At 34.5% G+C, this 25,230-nt stretch overlaps 1 protein-coding gene across 4 annotated transcripts in view; it reads right to left on the bottom strand.

Moving 5' to 3' along the window:
* Positions 1–25,230, bottom strand: part of LOC126857302 (5-hydroxytryptamine receptor 2A-like) — a 117,938-nt gene that overhangs the window by 90,822 nt on the left and 1,886 nt on the right. For 2 of the 4 annotated variants that reach the window (XM_050606596.1, XM_050606595.1), the window contains exon 2: positions 21,568–21,812. The gene's annotated coding sequence lies outside the window, so the exon portion shown is untranslated. Of the gene's footprint in view, positions 1–21,567; positions 22,571–25,230 lie in introns of those variants that run through there. The other 2 variants (XM_050606597.1, XM_050606594.1) reach the window with 2 other exon arrangements.

The raw sequence follows: 25,230 nt of genomic DNA, 5'->3' as shown, positions 1-25,230 counted from the left end.
GAGAGACAAGAATGTGAGACGATAGCGAACGGGAAGCGAGCTTAAAAACGACAATAAAAAAAAAGAAAAAAGAAACATCTCTCCGCTAATGAATTTTTTTTCTCTCTCTCCCCAGCAACCCGACTTGAACCGATCCTTTACGCGCTGCGAGAGAGCTCGAGGCGTTTCTCTCACCTCCGCGTAATAATTTATCGGTCGCCGCTATCCGGTATGTAGTACGACGGCAGGCTAGAAGGCAAATATAATGCGACGCGCGATGTAACATTCCGTAAATAGATCACGGATAATGCGAAAGAGTGATGCGTGCGAGCGCGGCGCATACCACGTAAAAGCGCGCGGTGAGTGTAACTCGTTATAAACTTGATCGCAAAACTTCACTTCGTCAGCCGCCGTCCCGGTAAATATAAGCTCGCAAGCGAGCGATTAAGTTTATCGAATCTCGATCTTTCCGCCGTCGTTGCGCGCAAGCGCCTTTAAGAATCCACCGACGTCAAACGCCGAGCGATTCTTTAAAAAGGGACGAGCACGTGCTCGCGAAAAATTACTTTCTCCATATATATATATATGCGACGCGTACATAATCGTTATATCGCGTTTCCCTCTCGCGCGCGTCGACGCCATAAAAAAGGAGCGGGTAATTCGAGACTACGTCATAGCGGCTCTAATAAGATTATCGTGTGTTAACGTTTGCTTACTTTTTGCGAGCATATTTCTGCGAGAGCGGGGTGGTACCTCGCCATCGAACCCGTCATCGATCGATTCGACTAGGAAATTTTCTACTCGAGAGGAAAGAATCGAGGGTATGTGCACGATCAAAAAACTTGCCGGCGGACATTGGTCAAAGTTTGAAAATTCTTTTATAGACGTCACCGCGCTCGTCCTTCATATATGTCCAACTTTTGCCAACACTCACTTATATTCTACTCCAATCGAGTAAATCCATGATACTTTGCGGCAAAGTGCAAAATCGCGAAGGTAATGTCACTTTAGGATTCTGGTTTGAAAATCTTATTTTATAAATATAAGCAACGTTGAAGTTAAGTTATTTCAAATCTTGCGAATGAAAGTAGACTAGTGAGATAAAATTTCTATTTTAATTTTTACATCAATATTAATCTAAGAAATCTAATTTTTTAAATAATTGACGACATCATGATAAGAATAACGTATCCAGAAATATACTGTATGCAAGTTTTGAAAAGTTAATGATAAAACAATCTTGGGTAGTTGCTTCCGGAGCAAATCAACGCTCACGCTAAATCGTGAGGGTATAAATGAAGTTTTCCTGTTAATTCGACGAGAAGACGCGCGGCTGTGCTCGTTGATGAAAGCGAAAAGGGAAAGCTGGCTTTAAATCATTTTTGCCGACACACACAAGCCATTCTGGCCGGCACGAAACGAGGAGAAAAAAGAAAATTACTTTAGCAACTTCAATTTGCGGCAACACGTTGCCACGGCGGTAAATGTAAATGGAAACGCCGCGATGAGAGGGGTGGATAGATGAGGTTAAGGCAAATGAATGAGAAGTTAAAAAATTGTGAAATGCAAGGTGGAGTTCCGAGTATGTCCCATCTGTCTTTGTTACCGCTACTACCGTAGAATAGCAAAGGCGAGAAAGAGGAGAGTTTTACCCGATAACTTCAATTTACCAGTCCGTCTCTCCTCCATTCAAGACTTCCTCTTATTACACGGCTCGCTTGTAAATTTCGCAAAATTTGATCGCGCCACTGTCCCATAGATAGCTATCCATGCATGCGAAATGATCCCCAACTTCTTTGACATTTATCGAATTGACTGGACGTGGCTTGCGTTGCAAATAGCAGTCATTTGCATTCGATCGGCGTCCGCGCGGTAAACTAAGAATCTTTTGATTGAATTTTTGCGCTGTGTACACAATGAGGATGCCTTTATCTTATATTGATATATCTAAAAAAGAATATCGAGCATTTAAAAAATATTTTACAAGAATATTTATAAGATGTTTCTCTGTCTCTCAGGGTCTTGTTATCATTATTGAATTTTTATATTATTATTTGAATATCTTAATTAAATTATTTTATATAATTATATTATTTTATATAGTCATAATACAATAATAAAAAAGACGTGGTCAATCTGTCAAGTATATTATATGCAATACACATATCTTTAATTTAAAATAATGTTGATATATTCTCCTTAGTCATTTTGTAATTAGAATAGAATGTCCATCTTATATACAAGGTGAAATTTTTTTACACATTAGCGTAAATATCTTCACACCGTAGCTATCTACAGTTAGTACCAATTTGAGTTCCGTTGAGTGCTGCTTTTAAGAGGCATGTGACAGTCGTGAAAGTCGTTCTCGGTTTGACATATTCCAAGTATCAAGAGATTATTGCCTATTTCGAGGCCGATAGAGATCCGGCAGTCAGCGAATTTTACTTGATAAGAAAGTATAACGCATCGGATAATAAAAACCACATCAAAAGAATGCATGGCGATAGTGCGCGGTCTCGGACCAAAAAAATAAAAGTAGAATCGTCGAAGTCGTGGATGCCAACTCGGCTCACATGTAGCGTGCCGTTGTATCCAATTGCATTTACAAATATTTGCAAAGATAAAAATACACATACATTTACATATAATGAAATTAGAGTGGAACCTAATTGAATTTACATGCAAATGAAACAATATAAAATAGGTGCTTTGTATGCGCGCGCGTGTGTATGCAAAACTCGATTGATATAATTAGTATAATTTTTAAGGCTGACTTGTTCTTATAAATATATGCATAATTCAAATTTGAAATTTTTCTTTCTCCTTCCTCGCGTAGATATTAATGTAATTTTTAACAAAGATCGCTATCTAAGTCTCTTTATCCTTTGAAGGTTCGAGCTCCCGTATTGCACCTTCTTCCGTTAAATCTCCAAATCCAACTAACTCCTTCTCTAACTCCCGTTACTTTTCTGGAAAAAAAGGGAACAAATCCATTTACCTTTTTCTTGCTAAAGATTTGAAGCTATCTACTTTTTTTTTCTCTCTCAGAAACCACCTGCTGCTTTTCTGTGAAAAATCAAGAGTTAACCACTTTAGTTTTTTGTGACGAGCAAAATCTGCTTCGTCCAGCTAAGCCAAAGTGTCAAAATTAATGCATAAAGTTGCAATATAGAATATAATGCAAGATAATAGCTTTTATTTTTTTTAATCATTTTTATCGCTAAGAGATACATTGCAATATTGCAGTTGTTGCATGTTTCTTTAAGAGAATAATATCTGAAAAATCATGTCTGTATATATAGGATAATTAGATAATTAGACGGATAATTAGAGCAGAATAAAATTAGGGCACGTCCAATCCATAGAACAACTTTACTTTAATAAAAAGAAATTGATTTAGTTGTATTATTAATTATAAAATAAGTTTTTATAATTTTCAATTTTATATTACACACAAATCTATTAAAATTTTAAATTAGATCTCATAATTCTTTTAGCTCAATGTTAAATTTTTTTATAATGCTTTTAAAATAATAATTCTAGAAGCATTATAAAAAATCTAATATAATTTTTACAAGATTTTCTTATGTTTTTATTCGATCAGTTAAATACTACTATATATGATTCTAAGATTTAAATTTTTCTCAGTTATTGATTTATGACCATATTATTAGATCGATACAATTTCGCAAGGATATTTTATCCGTTATTAGAGAGAGAAAGAGAGAGAGAGAAAAAAAGAGAGTAGTTACGCATGCATTCGTGTGTGCAATTTTCGCGACTTATACACTTGTTTGAATGCACGAGATAAAATATATGGAGGGCGTATGGAAAGCACCCAATACGATATTACGTTGTATACACGATACGATGCGCAGCAAAAAGGGTGAGGAAATGAGAAGGAAGGAAAAGCCTACCCTATCGGCGCTCACGTAGAGAGGTATTGCAATTTTCCGAGCGGAATCTTCCCACCGAGAAAAGCAACAGATAAAGAGATTTTGCTCTGCATTTTTCTACAGGCGGCGGGAATATTTCTCGGCGATTGCGAGAGAGTTCACGTAGCGTCGCTCCGAGATTTCGCTTCATTGGATTCGTTATTATTCGTACGGTGCGGCGGGTATGAAATGAGGGACAGACAGACAGACAGACAGATAGTCGGGTCCGGGACATGACGGTATCAGCGATCTAATTTACAAGATTTTCGCGAGTTTCAATATCATATCCGGATCGCATAAAGATAAATCAGTGCCGAAAACTTTTCCGAGCGTAATTATCGTTTGCGGAAGAAGGAGGGAAGTGCAATGAGATGCGTTTTGTCGGGGAAACATTTTGAAGGGAAAAAGTTTTTGTTATCGTGACGGAAAGATACGCATTTGCTTGGCTTTGACGGGTTTATTCTCGATAAAGAAATAGCTCGGTACTATGCGGAAAATTACGGCTAATCAGATCTGCCGCACCGCGGCGATGATGACGTAATTTCAGGATGGAGTCATTTTTCGAATTTCATTTGAAGGTAGCACGTAACAACTCCCACGTGTATCGTAGGCGCGATAAGACGCAAAATGGGGATCATTATGGCATGACTGCATATCTATCAAAGTAGGGCAAGGTGTACTTTAGCATAAGTTGAGGCTCGCGGGGCGAATACATTTCGCCCTGCGATATGTTGTAACAATCGGATAATATTGAGCGGTGATGTACAACTGCTATTGTTTTCCAATAGCGACACGTGTACTATAGTTTAAATAAATGCATATTTTGCTCAAGGCTTGAAATGTTTTATATATACATATCTCTTTCGTATAATTATTTTTATCGTCATCATGCGTTGACATCGTTAAATTTTTTTTTTTTTCGTAAAAGGAATCGCTTAATGAAAACGATGAAAAAACACAGACGCACTTTTTTGAAAGATTTATAAAAATTGTTTCGCGCAACGAATCAATGGTATCATCCAAAGAGTGAAACATTCAGCTGACAATGAATGTGACAGTAGCATTTGTCGATTCGCGATAATTTGTCGCGATAATCGCCGATGCATTTTTCATTCGGTGTCAGTTTGACAGCCGCGATAATCGTAAAATGCAAAAATCTATTTGTGCACGCACAACCTGTATGTCACGGTATATAATTTATCGGAAAAAAATATGCGCTTGTAATATGAACTGACCGGAACGATACGTCATAAAATCCAAAAATACTCGGGTTGTTATTGATACGTCATTAAATGTTAAAGCGTATCGTTGGAAACGATATTCAATTATTGCTCGATATTTTTATTTTTTTATTTTTGCCCGTATAAATCGGTTTTGTTCATAAAAATGTTTATAATTTCGTGCCAGTGCAGTGTAATAAATATCATTGTTAAATAATAGAAAATTAAAATCTTTTTTGTAATACTTTTTGTATTATGTAAAAGTTTCATCAATGTGTTTATTATAGTCTGAGGAAAATGGATATAATATCGTATATGACATCTTATATTTATATTATAATTACATAAATTCATTTTTTAAGAGAATACATTAAATATCTTTTTCAATATAAAATTTACATTAATATTTAATTATTTAAATTTGTTATTATTATACATAATCACCATAATTCAGTAAACAAATAAATAATGTTCCAATGGTTACAACGAAATGATGCAGCTGTTGAAAAGAGTGACAAAAAGTGCAGAGATGCAAATGATGGTACTTAGTGCCAAATTTTCGTTATCGTGTCAACATTATAATCGAATTTATAAAATACAAGATGCGTGATCAGTAATATATTAAACTTGGCGTTAAAGTCTGGATCGTTAAAGTCATTATACATGCCGGCGTCGCATTATTAAGCGCAGCTCTTCTTCCCTTAATCGTTTTTTATCTGGTCTCTCGGGTGTTATCTCCTTGCACAGAAGTATTTTTAAGTGACTTATTACTACTTTAGGAAATTGTAAAACGGCATAACGGAAACTTTTACCAGCGATAAAAATGCAAATTATGCGTGCAATATCTCGTGTCTGTTCGATGTAATTTGCAAAACGGAAAGTGGAGAGTAATTAAACCCAGAAAAAAAACGGCAGTTAAATTGAAAAATGATACCTATATATTGACGCAATATTCTCCACTTACTTTAAATGGAAATTATCCGAATCATTTTTTCCTTGCGAAAACGTGATCATAGGAAACATCAAAAGCTCGGTAATGACGAACAATAATTAGTACTGTATCGACAAACGCGCGTGATATGTTGGCAATTACTTGCAAAAGAGCGCAATGTCGCGCGAATAGTCGTGAGTATACACTACGCGAGAGAAGTATCGTTTATCATAGAAGGGGATGAGATAATTGTTTGCGATATCTATATTTATAGTATTACAAGTATCCGTAAGTTACACAACCAGATGTTCTGAAGAGAGAGAGAGAGAGAGAGAGATCGTTTCTCTCTCTCTATATCAAGTCAACTATCTAAAACTTTCTCCGCCACAAAGGTCGGAGCTTTTCTCTAATCCTATCTGAGACAAACGTTATAAATTGCGAGAAATTTACTATCCCTTCCCGATATGTTGTCAATGGAAAAATCGAATTGCGTGTTTTCAATAAAATGCAATACTCTGTGTCATGATACATGGTTATATCGGATATTTCAATAAATCTTGACGCCGCGACTTTTTCCGCGGCTATTGAAGACATTGACACCACTATTCTTTTTCGATTTTATTATACGGAACGTTTTCTGTTTTTACGAGAAGGAAAAAAGTAATAATATTTTATTGAAATTTGAAAAGATCAAATTTAAGATACTCTTTTATTAGATGTGTAATATAAATGAGTAATATCTTTTTATACATATATTGTAAGAAATATATATTTCTACGCTTTTTCTTTCTTTTGTTTTATCATTCTTCTATAATTTATAATCTAAATATATTAATATATATCAGACACATACCGTATGGTTATATCTAATATAATTTTTTATACTATGATTTTTATAAGATACTAGAATACTATAAACGCGTGCTACGCGCGCATCATTTATTTTGTGGGTATGTGTATATAATTACTTACATATTAATTCTAGTTTTCCACTTTTTCAAAATAAATTAAATAAAAATTACACACCCACTTAATATTTAAACTATCAAATGTATCGCTCAGTTATGACGCGCTTTTATTGATATAAAAGTAATGTTCAATGCATCTTCGAGATAACCAATTAGCATCGCAAAAAAGCGGTAACAATATTGCCAGTATCGATTTAATAAACTCCGTAATATATTAATTGATAATTTAATAATTGATTTATAATTTAAAATACATGTATAATTTAATATTCCGTTTGTATATACGTCATAGTGCGGAAAATATTTCGGCAACGAATAATCAAAACATAGTATACGGCCTTGACGATGTAAACATTAGCGCGCTAGTGTTATGGCTTAGGGCTTTATTATTCTCACGGCGACACTCGAACAGTAAGGAACGCGAAACGCTCCACAAAATTTCTCTACTCAACGCGATCGCGACAAGTATCGGGAAATAATTTGATATCATAAATAATTATCTTTCATACACTTTAAATTTTGAATAATACGTAATTATATCATAATGGATAAATTCCGAAGCGCGTATTTTGCGTGACGTTTTAATCAAGAATAGAAATGATTAGAATCAAAATTGTAAATTATTGTTTTATCGCGATCTTTCTCTCTCTTTCTCTCTTTATAAACAATAATTATTTCTTTAAAAATACTTGATTTTTAATTATATTTCATATATTTTATCGTTATTCGATTTTTTGATAATTTAAATATGATTCGGCTTGAGAACGTAATAATAAAATAGTCAAATCGCAGATTCGAATAAAGATTAACATAATAATAAGCTCCATGATATATAAATCGTTTTTTAAATAATTAATCTATAATTTAAAATACTTGTATTATTTAATATTCGACACCGTATACACGTCATAGTACGCAACATATTTTCGGCCGCGAAACCAATAACATTGTATTCGGCGATGTTAACATTAGCGCGCTATTGTTAACGTAGCCTTGTTATCATTCATACAGCAACGCTCGAGCAATGAAGTAATACTTGTCGACTCGAAGTACAATTTTCGTGTAAAACGGGGTTCGATCATGTCGAAAGTGCGGGAGTGTCGTTCAAAGTATCGCGCGTACAAGTGCGGAAGTATCTTTTAATAAAAGTGCGGGAGTGCCGTTTAAAGTATCACGCGTGTGAATCAACCTGAGAGGAGGAGGAGGCCTAGGAGAGGCATCCTGCACCGGCGGAGCAACCCAAGGGTGAGTATTATTATTTTCACATTAATTATTATAAATCCCGTACATTAATTCGATTCGATTGTTTGAATAGTTTAAACAAGAGATACTCATACTATAAAAGTTTTTATTTAAAAAAAATAGTTTTCTTTTTTAAAATTTATAAAATTATTTCATATTTATATACCTTCTTATTATTATCGGATATAAAATTCGATGCGTACAATAATAATTTTTTGAAATATTAATTATTTTAAACGTTGCTATAATTTGAATTTTATATTTGTGTGTTACAGACAACGTAGCCTCAAGACCAAATCTCCGCCGTTGCGCATCAGTGCCGGTGAGTGAAAAATTTGATTTTATTTTGAGGTGACGGATCCATAGATATTGTAGATGCAAATGTAGATTGTAGATTGTAAATAAATCCGTTGCCTCGAAATGGATGGGCTATATAATAAATGCAATCAAATAACTTTTAATAGATTTTTTAAATATATAAAACACATTAGAAATATAATTTAAAATATAAATTAAAACAAAAAATTGAAAAAAATATAAAATATTTTTCTCAATAGAAATTTTATTTAATTTATTTAATGTAGAAGGCGCTAATAATTTTATTTCTTATATGAAATATTGATAATTATTGTGATGATGCGCTAATTTTGTCATAATTTTTCATAGCCCATCCATCTTTATTATCATAGCAATAAAAGCTTAGACAGTTTGTCACGCATCGTTTTAATATAATTTTATTTTAGTCAATCTAATGCCACGTTATCAATCAAATTTAAGCATTGTTTGAAGTAATAATATTTAATCTTATAATAATATATAATATTTATAATATGTAATTTATATTAAAATAAATTAATAAAACACTTGTGTCATATAATTTGAATAATTTGACTCAAAGTCAAATTATCAATCAAATTTAATTGATTGTGAAATAATAACATTTAATCGTAATAAAATAAAATTAAGTAAAATTATAAATATATATAAAATAAAATATTTAAAAAATTAATAAAATATATAAAAATATAAAAATAAAATATATAAAATATATAAAATAAAATTAAATAAAATTATAAAAATATATAAAATAAAATTAATAAATAATATAGGATAATATAATATAATATAATATAATATAATAATATAATTTAATAATATTTACATAATAATAATATAATAATCGATGATGATTTTTTGCAATTTATTGCAAAATTTCATGTATGAATAATTTGACTGAAACGAGCGTGACAAACTGTCATGTCATAAATGAACATAAAATTATGCCCGCCGACAATAATTAGCCGGCAACGGAAGGAATTTTTTTCCTTCATTGACTTTTGATAGGGAGTCAAAGCTATATCTAGACGTAGCCAGAATTAATATGGCCAGGATCAACGATAGGTAAGTCCAACTGGCCCAACGAAAGTAGCCTACGGTGCATTATATTAGGGCACGCGAGTAGGGCACGCATCTATTAAAATACATATAACTATTATAAAATTAATTATATATAATATATTAATAATAATAACTAATATGTATTATCTGTTTTTCAAAATGAATTAAATCAAAATTATATATATATATATATATATATATATATATATATATATAATATTTGAATTGTCAAATACACAGCCATGACAAATTTTTATTAATATGAAGTAATGTAAGCGTAATATTGAAACAACCAATCAAGATTGAGGAAAAGAAGCAACAATACTTGCGAGTATCGATTTAACATGTGGAACTAAATAAATGCGATAAAATAAGACGTATGCAAATGATGTAGACATTTTAAAGCATATTCTGTGAAAAAGACGTAAACTGACGGATGCCAATTTCCGAGATTGACGTAGCGTGTACGATTTTTGATAAATGGAGAACGTTAACGGCTATAGGCATTTCCTATCTGTCATACGGAATCTGAGCTGACGGTAGCTTTTAATAATCTGCAAAGCGGGCTTTCCTATAAACCATTCGGAAAGAATGACTATTGCTTTGCTATTCGTATCGACAAACTACTTGCGATTTACCTTCATCCTTACACAAAATAATATAGACATAATATCATAAAATATTAATGCTCAAATATTTGATGATTAAATAATTAAAAATATATAGAATTTTTATTTAGAATATATATGATAATATTGGAAAATGTTTATCGTTATAATGCAAAAATTAAAATTTCATATAGCAATATTTATATCATAAAAATCTTTTTATCATTTAAGTTTGCAATATATTTTTATGATATGTCTAAATGATATGCTTATCATAAAAATGCTAAGTTTTCTTTATCGATAACGGAGACTATCAACTTCAAGTTACTCAAAAAATTGCAGTAGGCAACACGTGTTTTCGTGCCGATCGATGATGACTTTAAAATGTGAGAGTATACGTTATGCACATCTGTATGCAACAATCTTCGAATCTTATCGCCGGAAAGTATCTGTCTCTGTCATCTAACGACAGGTCAATAAACTATCCATATTGGTTTCTCCTAAAGGAAATAAAAGTGACCCGTTACAAACTTGGGGCGATAGATAAAGCTTCGTCATCTACTGTCGTCCAGATCAGCAAGTTCTACGGGGAACATTCAGCAAAATACGAATGAAATTGTTATCTACGTATATACGAGAGAGAGAGAGAGAGAGAGAGAGAGAAAGAGAGAGAGAGAGACACGTGGAATTAACCCGCTTCAATGTGCAGCTTTTGTTTCTCTTTAATAAATGACATTAGAATTTACAATAAAAGAATAAAGAATAAAAATACGACACGGAGAATTGTTCTGAAAGTAATTAAAAAATCCACGATCATTAAAACAAACGACCGCAAAATTAATGGCTCAAGTTGAGACGCGATGTTATTTTAGCGTAAAAATAATTCGCTATTATATAGAGAGAGCTGATTAATCACCTAGGATATTTGTACTGCTCGGGAAAAATGAGCCGCAAAAAGTTTATTCTGATAAATGGTTCTTGAACAGTTTTATAAAAAGGAAATATGAGAGAAATATATATATATATATATATATATATATATATATATATATATATGTAGTTTTATATATATAAATATCAAATCAATATATACATGGATATGTTTAAAAATCGTTTCTATATTACATTTATTTTGTTTATATATAAATCTTGGGATTATAAATGTACTAAAGCTGATAGTATGTATATATATATTGTCTAATCATATAAAGAGTAGGACAAGTTAAATTGCTAGAATTGAGATAAATATTTTTCTATATCGAATAAATATAAATTACGTTTGTTACGAGAAGAAATTCAGCCATATACATGTCTCTTCGAAATGCAAAATTAATGGCTCATGCGGAGCGTCCTATAAATTTTCTTCGACATACGTCGTGTCTCGATGATCTCTCGCTAAAAAGTGCAGTCCTCCGAAACGCTCGCGACACAGTTTTGCTGCTGTGTATCGTCGTGGATGTAAGTTTCTCTCGTTCTGCCTAGTAAGCGATATCTAAAACGACCGGCCCGGATTTGCCTCAACGAGAATATGAAACGACACAGTCGTCACGATTTACGTCTCGAAGGGATCTCGCCTGCGCAAAAGAGAAAAACAGAGAAAAACAGAGAGAGAGAAAGAGAGAGCGAAATGAGACAGCGAGATATGTGCAATGAGCGCAGTAAATTCTGTATCGGTAAAGAGGTCTTTGAAAGCCCGATAATAAATTGTCTACAACGGGCGATGCGATATCACGTTGCAGGTGACATCGACCCACATGTTACCGGCAAAATCGATTTTCCGAAAGCACTGCCCTGTCAAATTGCACGAGTGACGCAACAGTGCATTTAACTCTCTTCCCCGTAGATGATCGATGAATGCATTCGGACACATTCTCGTAAATGCACGGCCGAAATCGCGGCGCTGAAAATCCGCGAGGCTTCCCGATCGGCTCATCGCAACTGTACGGAATAAAAAAAAAGCAGATTATTTTGTCGCAAAGTGGCATTAATTAAAATACGCTTCAACGTCACAATCGTCTGCGATGCTGACATTCGCGCGGATTTTATTCCAGAAATTCAAATGTAGGTGAATTTATTTATAATGTCGTAATAATTACGCAATGATGTGATAATGCAACTCTTATTAATGAAACATGCACGCATATACATATATATATATATATATATATATATATATATATATATATATATTTATTTTTTTATCTGTTTATCCATACTTATCGATAACTTAACTTTATTTCACTTGAGACAACGTAAAGTGATTAATTGATGAGATTAATTGATAAATATTTTATCGCCAAAAGAAGAATTTTTTATATAAATTATTTTGAAGTTGATTAATTACAATGCATAAGTATTAATATATTTGATATGTTGACAGAAAAAATAATACTTTTTATAAATTTTAATAAATCTCTAGTAAAGAGTTAAGTCAGACAGATGTGTGACATATGTCGTATATTTACATTGTTATTTTTCAAAATGCGATCACGATAAATACCTACTAAATCAAAACGCAATTATTCTCTACAAATTATAATTAGCAATTATTGATACGATTAATTAACTGTACAATTAAAGATTCAAAATCGCATCAAAATATGAAGATTTATTATCGAGATAAATATTGGACTTTTATTTATTTAAGGTTAAAATCGAAACTATAAGCAATGGAAATTGTAGATTATTGTTTTGTTACGACATAATTATAAGCAATAATTATTTTTTTAACAACTTATATATATATATATATATATATATATATTTCTTATATTTAATATATTTATTTTGCGAGTAATAATTAATCAACAATTAATAATTAATTTCTAATGTATTAATTAAATATATATTATATATATATATATATACTTCTATAATATATATACATATATATTCGAAAAATTGATTTTATATTTAAAAAAAATATATTTTTTAGCGAGGAAAATTGACAAGCATTCAGTGCTCGATTTTTGGGAACAAATTTTTTTTACATTGTATCTCTTTTTGTCGAAGAAAGAGATACAATATAAGAATAAACTATCAATTGTATAAATTACAAATTATAAAACTATATTATAAAATTATTTAATATAACCCTCTCGATAGGGGCAATGGGTACACCTTGACGTTGGTGAGAGGACTCAGTAACTGGAAGATTTAGCTTGAAGAGAAAAGGTTTTTATTTTATATGATATATGTATTTTGTATGTATATGTACATGTAAATGTATATGCATCTATATTATTTGCCATAAACAAAATATGAAAATATATAATAATTTAATAATTTTTATAAAAATACATATTAACGTATTGTAATATATAATCTTATCTTATTATATTATCAGTATTATAAATAATATTTCGTTATTAACGAGATATCGCTTTCTTTTGTAAATTTATACGTTTTTGTGATATATTTTTACACGCAGTCTGGTTATATAAAATCACGTAATGTCTCAATTAACAAATGCAATGTATCGATTTTATACTAATGCAATTATTGAAAAAAATATAGCTCATGAAATTATTATTAATTAATTATTTATAATTAATTAATTCTAAATCTGTCAATTGCATATATGTCTGATGGAAAATCGGTACATATTATATATGTAATACACGCGAATTTGACTTTGTAGATGTACAATTATCTTTATCTAAACATATAACACACAATTTCATTCAAATTAAAAAATTGAGTATCGTGATACGTTGTTGTCTTCAGCCACTTTTTTATAAATCCAGATTAGCCTTTATTAATTTTCAAAGACGGATTTATCCTTCTCAAACGGCGACAAGGGCCGCCGGCTGATTCGCGGCGTTATATCACTCCCGTCGCGACGTCGCCCTCGAAAAAAAAAGAGGCGACGCGCTAAACTCACTCTCCTCCTTAATCTTGCGCGCGTCTGTCGGCCGACGATTTTCTTGGCGAAAGCAATTGGAAACGTGTCATTAAAATGACATGAACCGCACCCGAAGACATCGTCGGGAGAAGAGAGGTATTCTCTCTCAGGAGATGAGCAGACCGAGAGCAAGACTTTTAAGTCCTACGGGGAAGATACAAGGAAGGGAACAGTGTAACAACTTGGGGGAAAGTTATTCCGTCGGCGCCGGAGAACCTCTAATGAACTTCGAACTTTAATGATGGAGGCTGCTAAATCCACGCCTCGCTTCCGATACAGACGCGATCGGCCGTGTCTGAGTGCGAACAATTGACATCTCGTTTTAAGGCCGCCTGTAATTCAGGATACCTTTTTAGAAAATGACGTTAAAAAATTTAAATTATTTATAAAGGATTTTTAATACTTTTGAAATTAATTTTTTAAACATATTTATGATTAATATTTTTCAAATACATCTTTCGAAAATGATTACTTATAAATTAATATACAAATGTAGCAAATGTATGTGTAAAGAAAACCACAGTCTGACTAAAATAATTTTGACTGTAACGTTATGATAACATGTACAACTATTTTACATTATAATATATTTGTAGAGAAACTTTAAAAAACATATAATATATTTACGCATGTAATATATATAACGTATGTCTCGCACTTGCATCGTTCTCGATAACATTTTAGAAAACATGAGTGAAATTAGAGTATTGACAGTATAACGTTAACGACGTTAGTATCGGTGACGTCAAAACAAATGCCACGACCATGACCGGATTACATCGCTATAGAATCCATTTAGACGACTTCCATCTCACAATACATCATAACGTGGCTTTACACGTGCGCACTTTCGTGATTCACTCCTAATTCAAAGTTGACGAGAAACCGCGTTAAATCTCTTTGATGGAGAAAAAAAAAAAAAATTACGTCCAATTGTCGCGCCGCGGTTAAGCGCGAACGGCGTGATTAGTTTTATCAATTAACGATCCCCCGGCGCGCCGTCTCGACGCGCTTTTTCCGCGGATTTTACATCCATATAACGAAATACACGCTGTCCGTTGGACTGCGATGACGATGGCGCGATCGCAACCGAGAAAATTATCGCTCGTAATTCGTCGTCGCGTCGTGCGTCACGTCAGATCTTTTTTCTACGCTAATTAAAATTGCTATGACTGGCAGCACGTTCTCGCCGCGCGTGCTTTTACTGTCGAGGATTATTATATCCTAGGCTCTCTCTCTCGAGCTAGAGCCCCGTGAGTGTATTACAAATTACACGTTGTCTGGATAATATTTGATTAGACTTGTACAGTGGCTTTAAAACATTTTATGAAAAAGGCAGATGTAATAAAAACTTGCAGAGAACTATATTACAAGAAGTAATTTTCATATTTTGTAATGTGATTATGATTTTTAATCGCATTTTAAATATTCTTTATATTTTTTATATAAATAATATGATATTTTATAGATAAGAATATTAATATTTGTTGTAGGAACATCTGGTTATTTGATCAAAATTTAATAATTCTTTGCAAGAATAAGTTTACATAAGAATATTTTATTATGTATATTATTTCTCTCGGTAAATATTTTCCATTTCTCCCGTGTGTTTAATTGATAAAATATTTTATATTAAAATTTATTTTTATTTGTGAGGATACAATGCGAAATGCTGATATAAACTTGATTTAATTTTGATACGTCTCATTTGCGCTTACCTCAAGCGTGAGAAGCAAACAATACCTATACGTCCGTCGGGAATGCATCGGCAGAAAATGATGGAAAATTGATCGATGCAATATGAAACCACGGCAAAGTTTCACGCGACGTTTTCAAGATTTTTACGCCGCGCGATGCGACGGAGTTACGGAAAATCTAACTGCGAATTCGCATAGGTCGGGAGCCCGGAAGAGCGCATTAAGGTATATATCCAGCATATCTTCTGGGTGACATTCGCGTGTCGGCGTCGTGAGCTCGCTGCCTCGCTCTTCTTCTATCTTTGCTACTTTTATTGGCGGAAGCGTTGGGCGCGCAAACTCCATCCCCTTATGATTCAAATCATAAAGCCCGGATGACAATCTTGAATATACGTACACATACATATATAATAAATGTCACACAATACGAGCGATATATTCTCTCGCTTCACGACCACATCTTGAATTCTGATCACGAATATCTATTCGTAATGTAAGTGCGTTAATATTCTAATAAATGGATTAAGAGACGTAGATTTTTGCTTAACGTAATGATACTTATGCGTTACGATATTATTTCCTAGCTTTCTCGGAAAATATCGATTTTAAAATTAATAAAAGTTAATTTTATACTGCAGACAGAATTGGAATGATTGGTTGATAAAAATTTTTTAATAATAAATATTCTTGTAATTTATCATAAATACGCAATAAAAATTCAAGTATAATTTCAAGTTTAACGTGGAATTTATAATACAATGAGTAATTACTTTCAGTTATGTACATTTCAAAATATAAAAATATCGGTATTTTTCAAAAATGTAGAACATGCTTTTTGAAACAGACAAATTAATAACATGTTATCTCATAAAAATAATATTATCTGATATTATGCATTTTTTCTTTTGAGACAGGGAATCTCTGAAAAATTGGAAAATATTTTTAAATCTTCACAGAGAGATAAAGGGCGAATTTATTAATACATTCTTCAATCATATCGCGTAGTTTGTTCTTTTTAATTTAAACTAAAGATGTTTGCCGCATCGTTATTAAATATAACGCTTTCCTGCTGCATTCTCATTTATTTCAATAATAATGAAATGTACGCAATACGATCGCTTATTAAAATACAGCGCGAGGGCTTTGTAGGAAAAAACTGATATCTACGCGAAACATACGCCTCATAATTATCGGTTAAATATTCGCCGAATTGTAAGTAATAATCCAAAACATATTATAATGCATCGATTAATGTCGAAGAATTGTGAAAGCAACGGCGACGGCGGCGGCTCATTCTTGTTAAATTACGGTAAGGTATGATAAAGTCTCATCGTGTTTTCTATCAGTGTACTATCCGGAAGAGGATGGAGCTCTTTCCAAGATTAAAAATCTCATAGTGCTCGAAGAGCCATGGTATATACTTTACATCGCTTTACACGAAATAGAGGACGCAGCACGGGTGGTGACTCCCAAGCGCACTAGAGAAAACAACATCTTGCCCGTTGCTACTCTCTCTTTCTCTCTCTCTCTCTCTCTCTCTCTCGGTTCTCCATTCGGTTATATTGAATTGAATCAAATCGGTATGTTGTCGCGCAGACTGTTCGAGTGTGTGACACGAGGGTTCCCCAAGTTAGAATGTACAAGTAGATGAAAGGAGACAGGTGAAGTGCCTTTTCCGTTTAGAGAAACCCAATTTGTGTGCGAGCTGAAAGAATGATATCAATTTGTCGAGCGATGCAATAAATTCGCTCTTTGCCGCACGTATAAAAATAATTAATTCATGAGTGTCATGTGGACGTTCCTCTTAAGAGATTTATTGTCAGGGATGAAAGTCGAAGAGCATAATAATGTAGGGCACGAGAATATTATTTATGAAGGGTTGCTGTGTGCCAAGAACACGCGAACGTAATGTAGCGGAATGTAGAAAAACAAGTAAATTTTCAACGTTATCGAGTAATATTAATTTGAAATTGTATCTTTCTCTCCTTCTCTCTCTTTTTTATTTTTTTTTTCTCTCTTTCTCTCTCTCTCTCTCAAAACCTTTGTGTAAACTCTTTTAAATATAAGAGAAAATTTAAAAACCAGTAAAAAAAGAAAGATTAGATTACGATATTGCGCATTTCGTTCGTGCGGGAAATTCGAAAATTATCTTGTCAAGAAATAGAAATAAGATCACGATACGAAAGATTCAATTTGCAGCCGGAACGCCTCACTTTGTTCAATCCCCCGGATCCGGCGAATGATCGAAGCGGATGGCAAAAGACCTCGGCTCTTCCCGTTAATTAAGTTACGAGATGCGCTTCTGGCCAATCTGGGTCTCGTCCCTTTCTCTCCACCGTCCCGAAACCGGAAACGAGCTGGCACGGATTATTTCCGCGAGATGAAATGTAGGGCAAAACGTTGATAATTAACGCGCGGGGTTGAATACGAGCCCCACCGTCGAAATAAACATCAATCAACGGCGAGTATTGACCTCTTGAGATAAGGATGATGTAGCAGCGATGATGGTTTGCCGGCGCACGTGCTAACGATGTGATCTTCGGTTTTGTATTTTTAACGACGTTGAAAACGCGCTTTCGGTCATCGCTCCTCGTAGAAAGAAAAAATTAATGAACGGTTGTTACGAGAGGCTACGGACAAATATCTCTCTTTATCCCGTCTGGAGTATCGACGTCGCGAGAGACGCTCCTGTAATTTTAAATCTCTCAGTTTGGTTTGTAAATGCCGTGCGACATTCCCGTCAGCGCAAATTCAATCGTCACGTGCGACGGAGATGGTCGTGGTAAAATTTCCGGAAAAATTCTGGAACTCCCCCGTTTGACCTCGTTCCCTCGTGAAAACCGACCGCCCCTATAAATGCAATAAGCCGTCGCGTCTGAATTATTCCACGCCTTATGCAGGAGAGGCGCAGTGATTTAAGATTGAAAAAAGGATGCGGCTAAAAATAGTATAACGTATCGTAGCAATGAAGGTCGGATGCGATGAAATCTTTACCATCTTATCCGCAATGCTTTGATGAACGGCGATAAAGTTTGCAAGACAATAGGTAAATATAACAGGTAAACTGTTCAACGTGATTGAAAAATTCCTCCTGTGCAGGAAAAGTAGTTTTTTTTTTTTTAAGAGATCTTTGTAAGTTTCGTCTACAATGTATAAGAGCGACGTAATTTGCAAAACGACTTTGCGAGTTGTTTCAAAGAATTGGCGCAATTATATCGCTCTCTCGAGAATCGGATCGATTAAAATGCAAATTAACCGTACCGCGCGAATTGCTCGATTTCTCCCTTTAAAGGGAATACTTGGGACCCGATCGACCCGACCGGCTTGTAAAAGGCATGTGAATGGGCTAATCGTTAGTACAATACTTCTGATTATTCCTCCGTAACTGCGGACTTGCCGAATATACGATGTATATTCAACAAGTTCCGCATTTCCCGCTGCAACAACAGCGGCAAGCGTCGGTGGTAGCGTCAGCTACGGAGTTATAGCGTTACCTGGATTAGTGTGAGATTTATGCCCAGTCAGATTAATACCAAAAGCTGCCCGGAACGGATAAGCTTTGCACCTCTACGTCACGGGAGAGATTTTACTTCAACCGAGATACATTTGTACCGCGTCGCATGCGGAAAAACTGGATTTCAAAGCATGAGGAAGATTTAGGAAGTTTATTTTTCGCGTGCCCGAAAATTCGCTGCGCGCATTTCACGCTATCGCGCGTCAAAAATGTTTTTGACGTTGGCATGACGCTGACGCGTCAATCATTTATTACAGATTATAACAGTGCGTACTTTATGCGTAAAAGCTAGAAACATGTTCCATTATCTTTTTTTACAACTATATATATTATTTTATATATATTTATATATACATACATACACAGTACATATGTGTAATATGCATGCAATGAAAGAAATATATTAAATATAATGAATTGCATTTACATATGTATTTCAGGTATCAAGAAAGGCATTATTTTTTATTTCATATGCAAATATTCTAATTCGTTTAATATATTCAAGATTACATGTAATTATATAGTGTAAAAAAGAAAATTACTCTTACGAATACAAAGTTAATAAGGGACGGTGCTGAAATATGTGGGCATAGGGTAAACCTTTAGATTTAATGAGATCGCGCGCGCACGGTTATTGGCTTATCTGCTCAATCCTGTTATCATTTATTAACTGCATGCAGAGCTGCCCGGTGTAGCAACGCGGCGGAATCGACAGAAAGTCAAATATGATTTAATATAAATGATTTGATCGTTAATCCATTTATGTTAGATGAACGATATATCGATTCCTGTTCCAGTTTGGCGCGAAAATCCGCGCGCTGCTCTCGCAAAGATACATACGCGATCCTTATGCATAAGCGAGCAGCTGCGAGAGAAATACAATATTGGCATTAGAAGATACTGTTTGTTTCTACGGTGTTGGAATATCGAACTTGGGAAAAGTGGAGAGATGGCGTATACGATTGCGGGTTCCGATCGAACTTACACACAGCACGGTTTAATGTAACGCGGTCGCGACCACAATTTCGTAATTTTCTATTCGAGATCATAATCGAGAACGCGAGCGGAAGATACTCGCGCGTGACGCATCGTCGAAATGATCCCAAAATTATATTCGCGCCGCAGTTGTACGACATTTCATTGTTTGCCAAAGTGAATTGAGCGAAGCTATTTGTATAAGCCAGATTTAAGCCCGATCGCTGTTTACACGATGACGGAATTTATTTCGCGTCGCGCGAAAATTGATAAGAGTTTTGCATTTTGGAAATATTAAGACAATAACGTGCATATTAAATGTATATTAAATGTCAATAATAATAGCGACAATAGATATACAATAGAGTCGAGAATTTGAAAATCACGGGAAATTATGACGTCCGTAATTATCCGTGTCAAATCATATCACGTCTTTATCAAAGATGTCTATGCCATGGATCTCGCGATGTTATTGGGGGTTTACTCTCGCGACGAAATATGGGATAAACGAAATTTGAACTCTGCGCACTGAACAGTCACACGGGACGATTGATCAGTTTTCCTTCCGCGTCGTTAATAAAATCCGTCATCTACCGTCGGCGCAACATTCACCGCGGCACCGGCGCCGTTATCACTGATACAATGACGGGCGGCAGCGCGTTGTAAACAGCAATTACCAATCCCGTTTGCCCTCCTATCCGCGGCATTCAAATAATATTAAAGCCATAATTACACAACTGTCATTACAGTATGGGGTTTCGAAAGTATAGCTGGTCGGCGGTTATATTGCCAACAATCGAATCAAATCCGCCATTAAATCGCAGACGTGATTGGAAATGTTATCGTGCGGTCGCGCATTCCGCGTAAAATTATATGAGATTTATAATATTACACGATGCTTAACGCTAATGCTTGTCTCGAAATAATATACTATTTTCATCACTATACGGGATAAAATTGAGAATATGAAATATAAACATGCGATTTTTACGATCATTTTAAGAAAATTTTACGAGCTCGTAGTAGTTCATATAATTCACGCGCGCAGTGAACATTTTTAATTATTTACATGATATTAATTCTGTCGGACGTGTATATATTTCAAGGTTTATTAGAGAAACATGGATATCTCGTATTCTCTCATCTTCTCCTGTATTATAAGTTTGACGAAACGAGAAGGTGGAGGGTGGACCTACCTGATGATCCACGGCGCAACCTATTTCACTCTGTGCGCTGGAAATTTATCACAAGACTGTCTACGACGTTAACGGCACTAGGATATAACCAGACGATGGGTTTGCCGTAAAGTGCGATGTGCCCGATGTTTTCCCGACGATGATTTTCAGCGGGTTCTCCCGTGTCTTGAGTTCTCGCCGGCGTAGCAAATGATTAAACCGCTTAATCATTACTTGCGGAAGAGGAAGGGCCGCGTGCGTGCGCGCTATTGGGTTTACAATGATTTTTATCGTATTTTTTAGCCAAGATGATTTGGACGGACGTGCTTATTCGACAAGAGATAGATAGAAGGATAAGTAGATATAAATAAAGAGCGCAAGAGAGAGAGAGAGAGAGAGAGAGAGAGAGAGCGAGAGGAGGGAAGAGAGATACCTGCCGGAAATCGCATTAGCGGCCATTTATTTCTAACGAATACCCAATTACGTCGGTCGATAATGCACAACCGCACTCGCCAGTTGACGTAATTTCAGTTAAGCGCCGCTGCGAGAGAAAAGGGCGGGTCCGGGAAATCTTTAATCTCCGCGGTCGGCTTTTCAATTAGTCGCCGTTCCTCTTTCCTTTTCCCCTGTCGTTCGTTTCTTTCGATATCCGAAAGAGAGAGAGAGAGAGAGAGAGAGAGAGAGAGAGAGAGAGAGAGACAGAAAGAGAGAGAAATAGAGAAAATAAAAAAAAGGAAGAGAGATAGAGAAAAATTACGACGTTGATGTTTCACGGATTTTCGAAAATCGCTAAGCCAGCAATTTCTAATGGAGTTCCATGCGTGTTGTCAAATCCTTGTGTTTTAATAGATTTAAAAGAGTGTTAGAGAGTTGTGATAAGAATAGTTGTGATAAGATGAGCGTAAGCCTCTTTTATCGATGACGGACATAAACGAAGAAAGACGATCCGTGTTAATGACCCTTCCGGAAATTGCCGACATCGTACGGAGCATCGAAGGAAAATTAAACGGGTCGGCCCGCTGTTTTTCGGGACGGAACAAACAAAGCTTTAGGCAGCCGGTTCTTGGACGATCGTCTTTATGAAAGGGAACCAGTTTCCATTGTACAACGAGGCCTCCAAAGCTGCCTGACAAGCAATAAAGGTAGCTTTACAAGAATTAGAAATGGAGAAAATCTTCAAGAGACATGCATAAAAGAGGGAATGGCAAACGATTAATTAAAAGGGAGTTATAAAGAATCTGATTAGTGAATTAAAATAATGTTTAAAAATTTTTATGTATACGTAAGACAACAAGAGTAAAGGAAGAAAAGACAAATTGTATCTTTATATGACTGTCGATCGTTTTATAATTATTTATTCCAAATCAAAGTAGCTAAGAGAAAAAAAGTCTGGCGATTTTTTATTTTACATTTTCTGCTTGATATCGAAATGTATAAAAATCCCGAATAAGAAAAGATCGTATTACCTGATCCTGTATTTTTAACTTTGTAAAGTACGTTTCGATACTTTTCAAAGAATCGATTGCAAAATTTTTAAGTATCTGCAGCGCGAACTCGGTGGAAGAATCCCCGTTCCCAGGATTCTGGAGGATATATATACGCGTTAGATTCTCTCACTTGAAGAGGTTCGTAATTCCTCAGTTCTCATAGCTTTTCGGAATGTCCGCGGCGGTTGGAAAAACGTCACAAATCAGCGGCAGGTTCTCAGTAAGAAGAATGCGAATTAAATCTACCCGAAGGAGCACGTAATTCTTACATTTCTTTATTTTTTGGAAATTAAAAGACTATTTGCGAATAAATAGTCATTTTTCATGATAAGAAATTGTAAAGCATCCTTACATCTATAAAAATAAAATCAAGCACATCAGTAATTTTAATTTTTGTAAATTATAAAAATTTCTACAACGTTCACAAATATAAGACTTCTACACAAATAATAATGCGAACAAAATATAATTTTTAAAAAAATTAGAATTGATTAAATAAAATATTCATGTATAATATCAACAAATAAATGCTGAAAAAAGATAACAATAAAAATCTGAACGTGGTAAAATTGATATGATTTTTTAAATTTTTTATAAATTACATTACGCATTAGAATTACAGTGACAAAATGGAGGAGATGTTTTAATAAAAGCAATTTGCTAATTACATGCTCAAATAAGGTTTTAATTAAGGTTTAATATTAAGTCGTTAAGTTAATATAAATAATAAAACAGTAATTATATATTTTTTTAACGTGTGTATGTGAGAGGAAGGGAAGTGATAACGAGAAAATCACGAAATAATGAAAAGTACCAATTTAGGCTGACTTAACTTAATATTTAACTACTCAATTTCTCTCTATTGCTTTTTCCGGAGCGGGCGGCTTGAAAAGGAACAGCAGAGCCGCTTGAACGCTCTGAACGATAGAAAAATTAGTTTTGCCCGATGAAAGGAGTGTTTGTGATTTTATTGTTTCCCGAAATTTATTCGCAATAAATTGACGCCGAAGAAATACGGGTGTTACAGCGTAAGCAATTCGTAACTGTTTAACTCGCGCAATTTGCTGAGACGCAAGAAGCGGCCAACAAAAGTTTGCAGTGTTGCAAAGTTAGGAATGAGATATAATCAAAGCGACGCCCCCCCCCCCAGTACTTATTTTTCTTAATTTCCTGGCATAGTTGTCATTAAAAAGGGAGGGTCCATTTATTATTAGCGGGATCTCGAGAATGAAAGCGCAACTTCAATCCACAAAACAATCGAAACTCGATGGAAAGAAAATCTTATTTAATTCTTATTTGTTGAAAACGGAAAGGATAGAAATGTCAAATAATCTAAATTCTCTTTCTTATCGTGAAAAATATTTACAGCAAAATTTGAAGTACAAACTCTTATTATACGTCTACATTTGATGCGTTAAGAATCAAACGATAAACATTGAAAATTTGAAAGAAAAGAAAAAGTATCATTAAATCTCGTGCCTGCTGATCCGTAACTACTTAATCCCTTCACTTTATCAAACTTCATCAAGAAATCTGTGTCTGCTCGACGGCAGAATTTTAAGCAGTGAGAAACGGCTGTCACGGTCTGACCGGAGCTATCCGTGACTATTTAATCCTCGCGGCGAGCTTTCGTACCTCACGTTCCGCGCGGGGAACGCGCGCTCTGTTGACGGTTGAATGAGTCGAAAGGTGCAGATGTCCACTTCAAGTAACACGATAATTGGTTAATACCTGCCACTTCTTATAGACGAGAAGACCGGCGAAACCGCAAAGGAGCTTCCGTCCTGTTTACTCGGTCAATTTATCACAATCCGTCCCTCGAAAATCGAGCGTTAATCTTGAGAGCGTTGAATGCGCGCGCCTTTGCACAAGGTTTCGTCTTTTTAATAAATAAAGCCTTTTCATGAGCACGGACTTTTAGCCCTTCGGGACTTGTAGACGACAACTGAGAAAAATTCAATTTGCCATCCCACCGTGCCTGCAAAATCGAATTCTTTCTGTGTTAGAAAGAAAGAGAGAACTCGAGAGGAGACGCAAGGGTTAAAATACGAGCTAAATTGAAATTGCCGCGAAATGATAATCTTTATCAAAATGATATTTTGTCATAGATCGTTATAATATTGATCAGACTTAACGAAGATTAGATTTAAATGATTTTTCCTGTCTATCTAAAATTTCATCTCTAAAAGACGATGGC

Source organism: Cataglyphis hispanica, chromosome 21, assembly GCF_021464435.1.
Source record: "Cataglyphis hispanica isolate Lineage 1 chromosome 21, ULB_Chis1_1.0, whole genome shotgun sequence".
Classification (NCBI taxonomy): domain Eukaryota; kingdom Metazoa; phylum Arthropoda; class Insecta; order Hymenoptera; family Formicidae; genus Cataglyphis; species Cataglyphis hispanica.
This window is presented reverse-complemented; position numbering and strand designations above follow the sequence as displayed.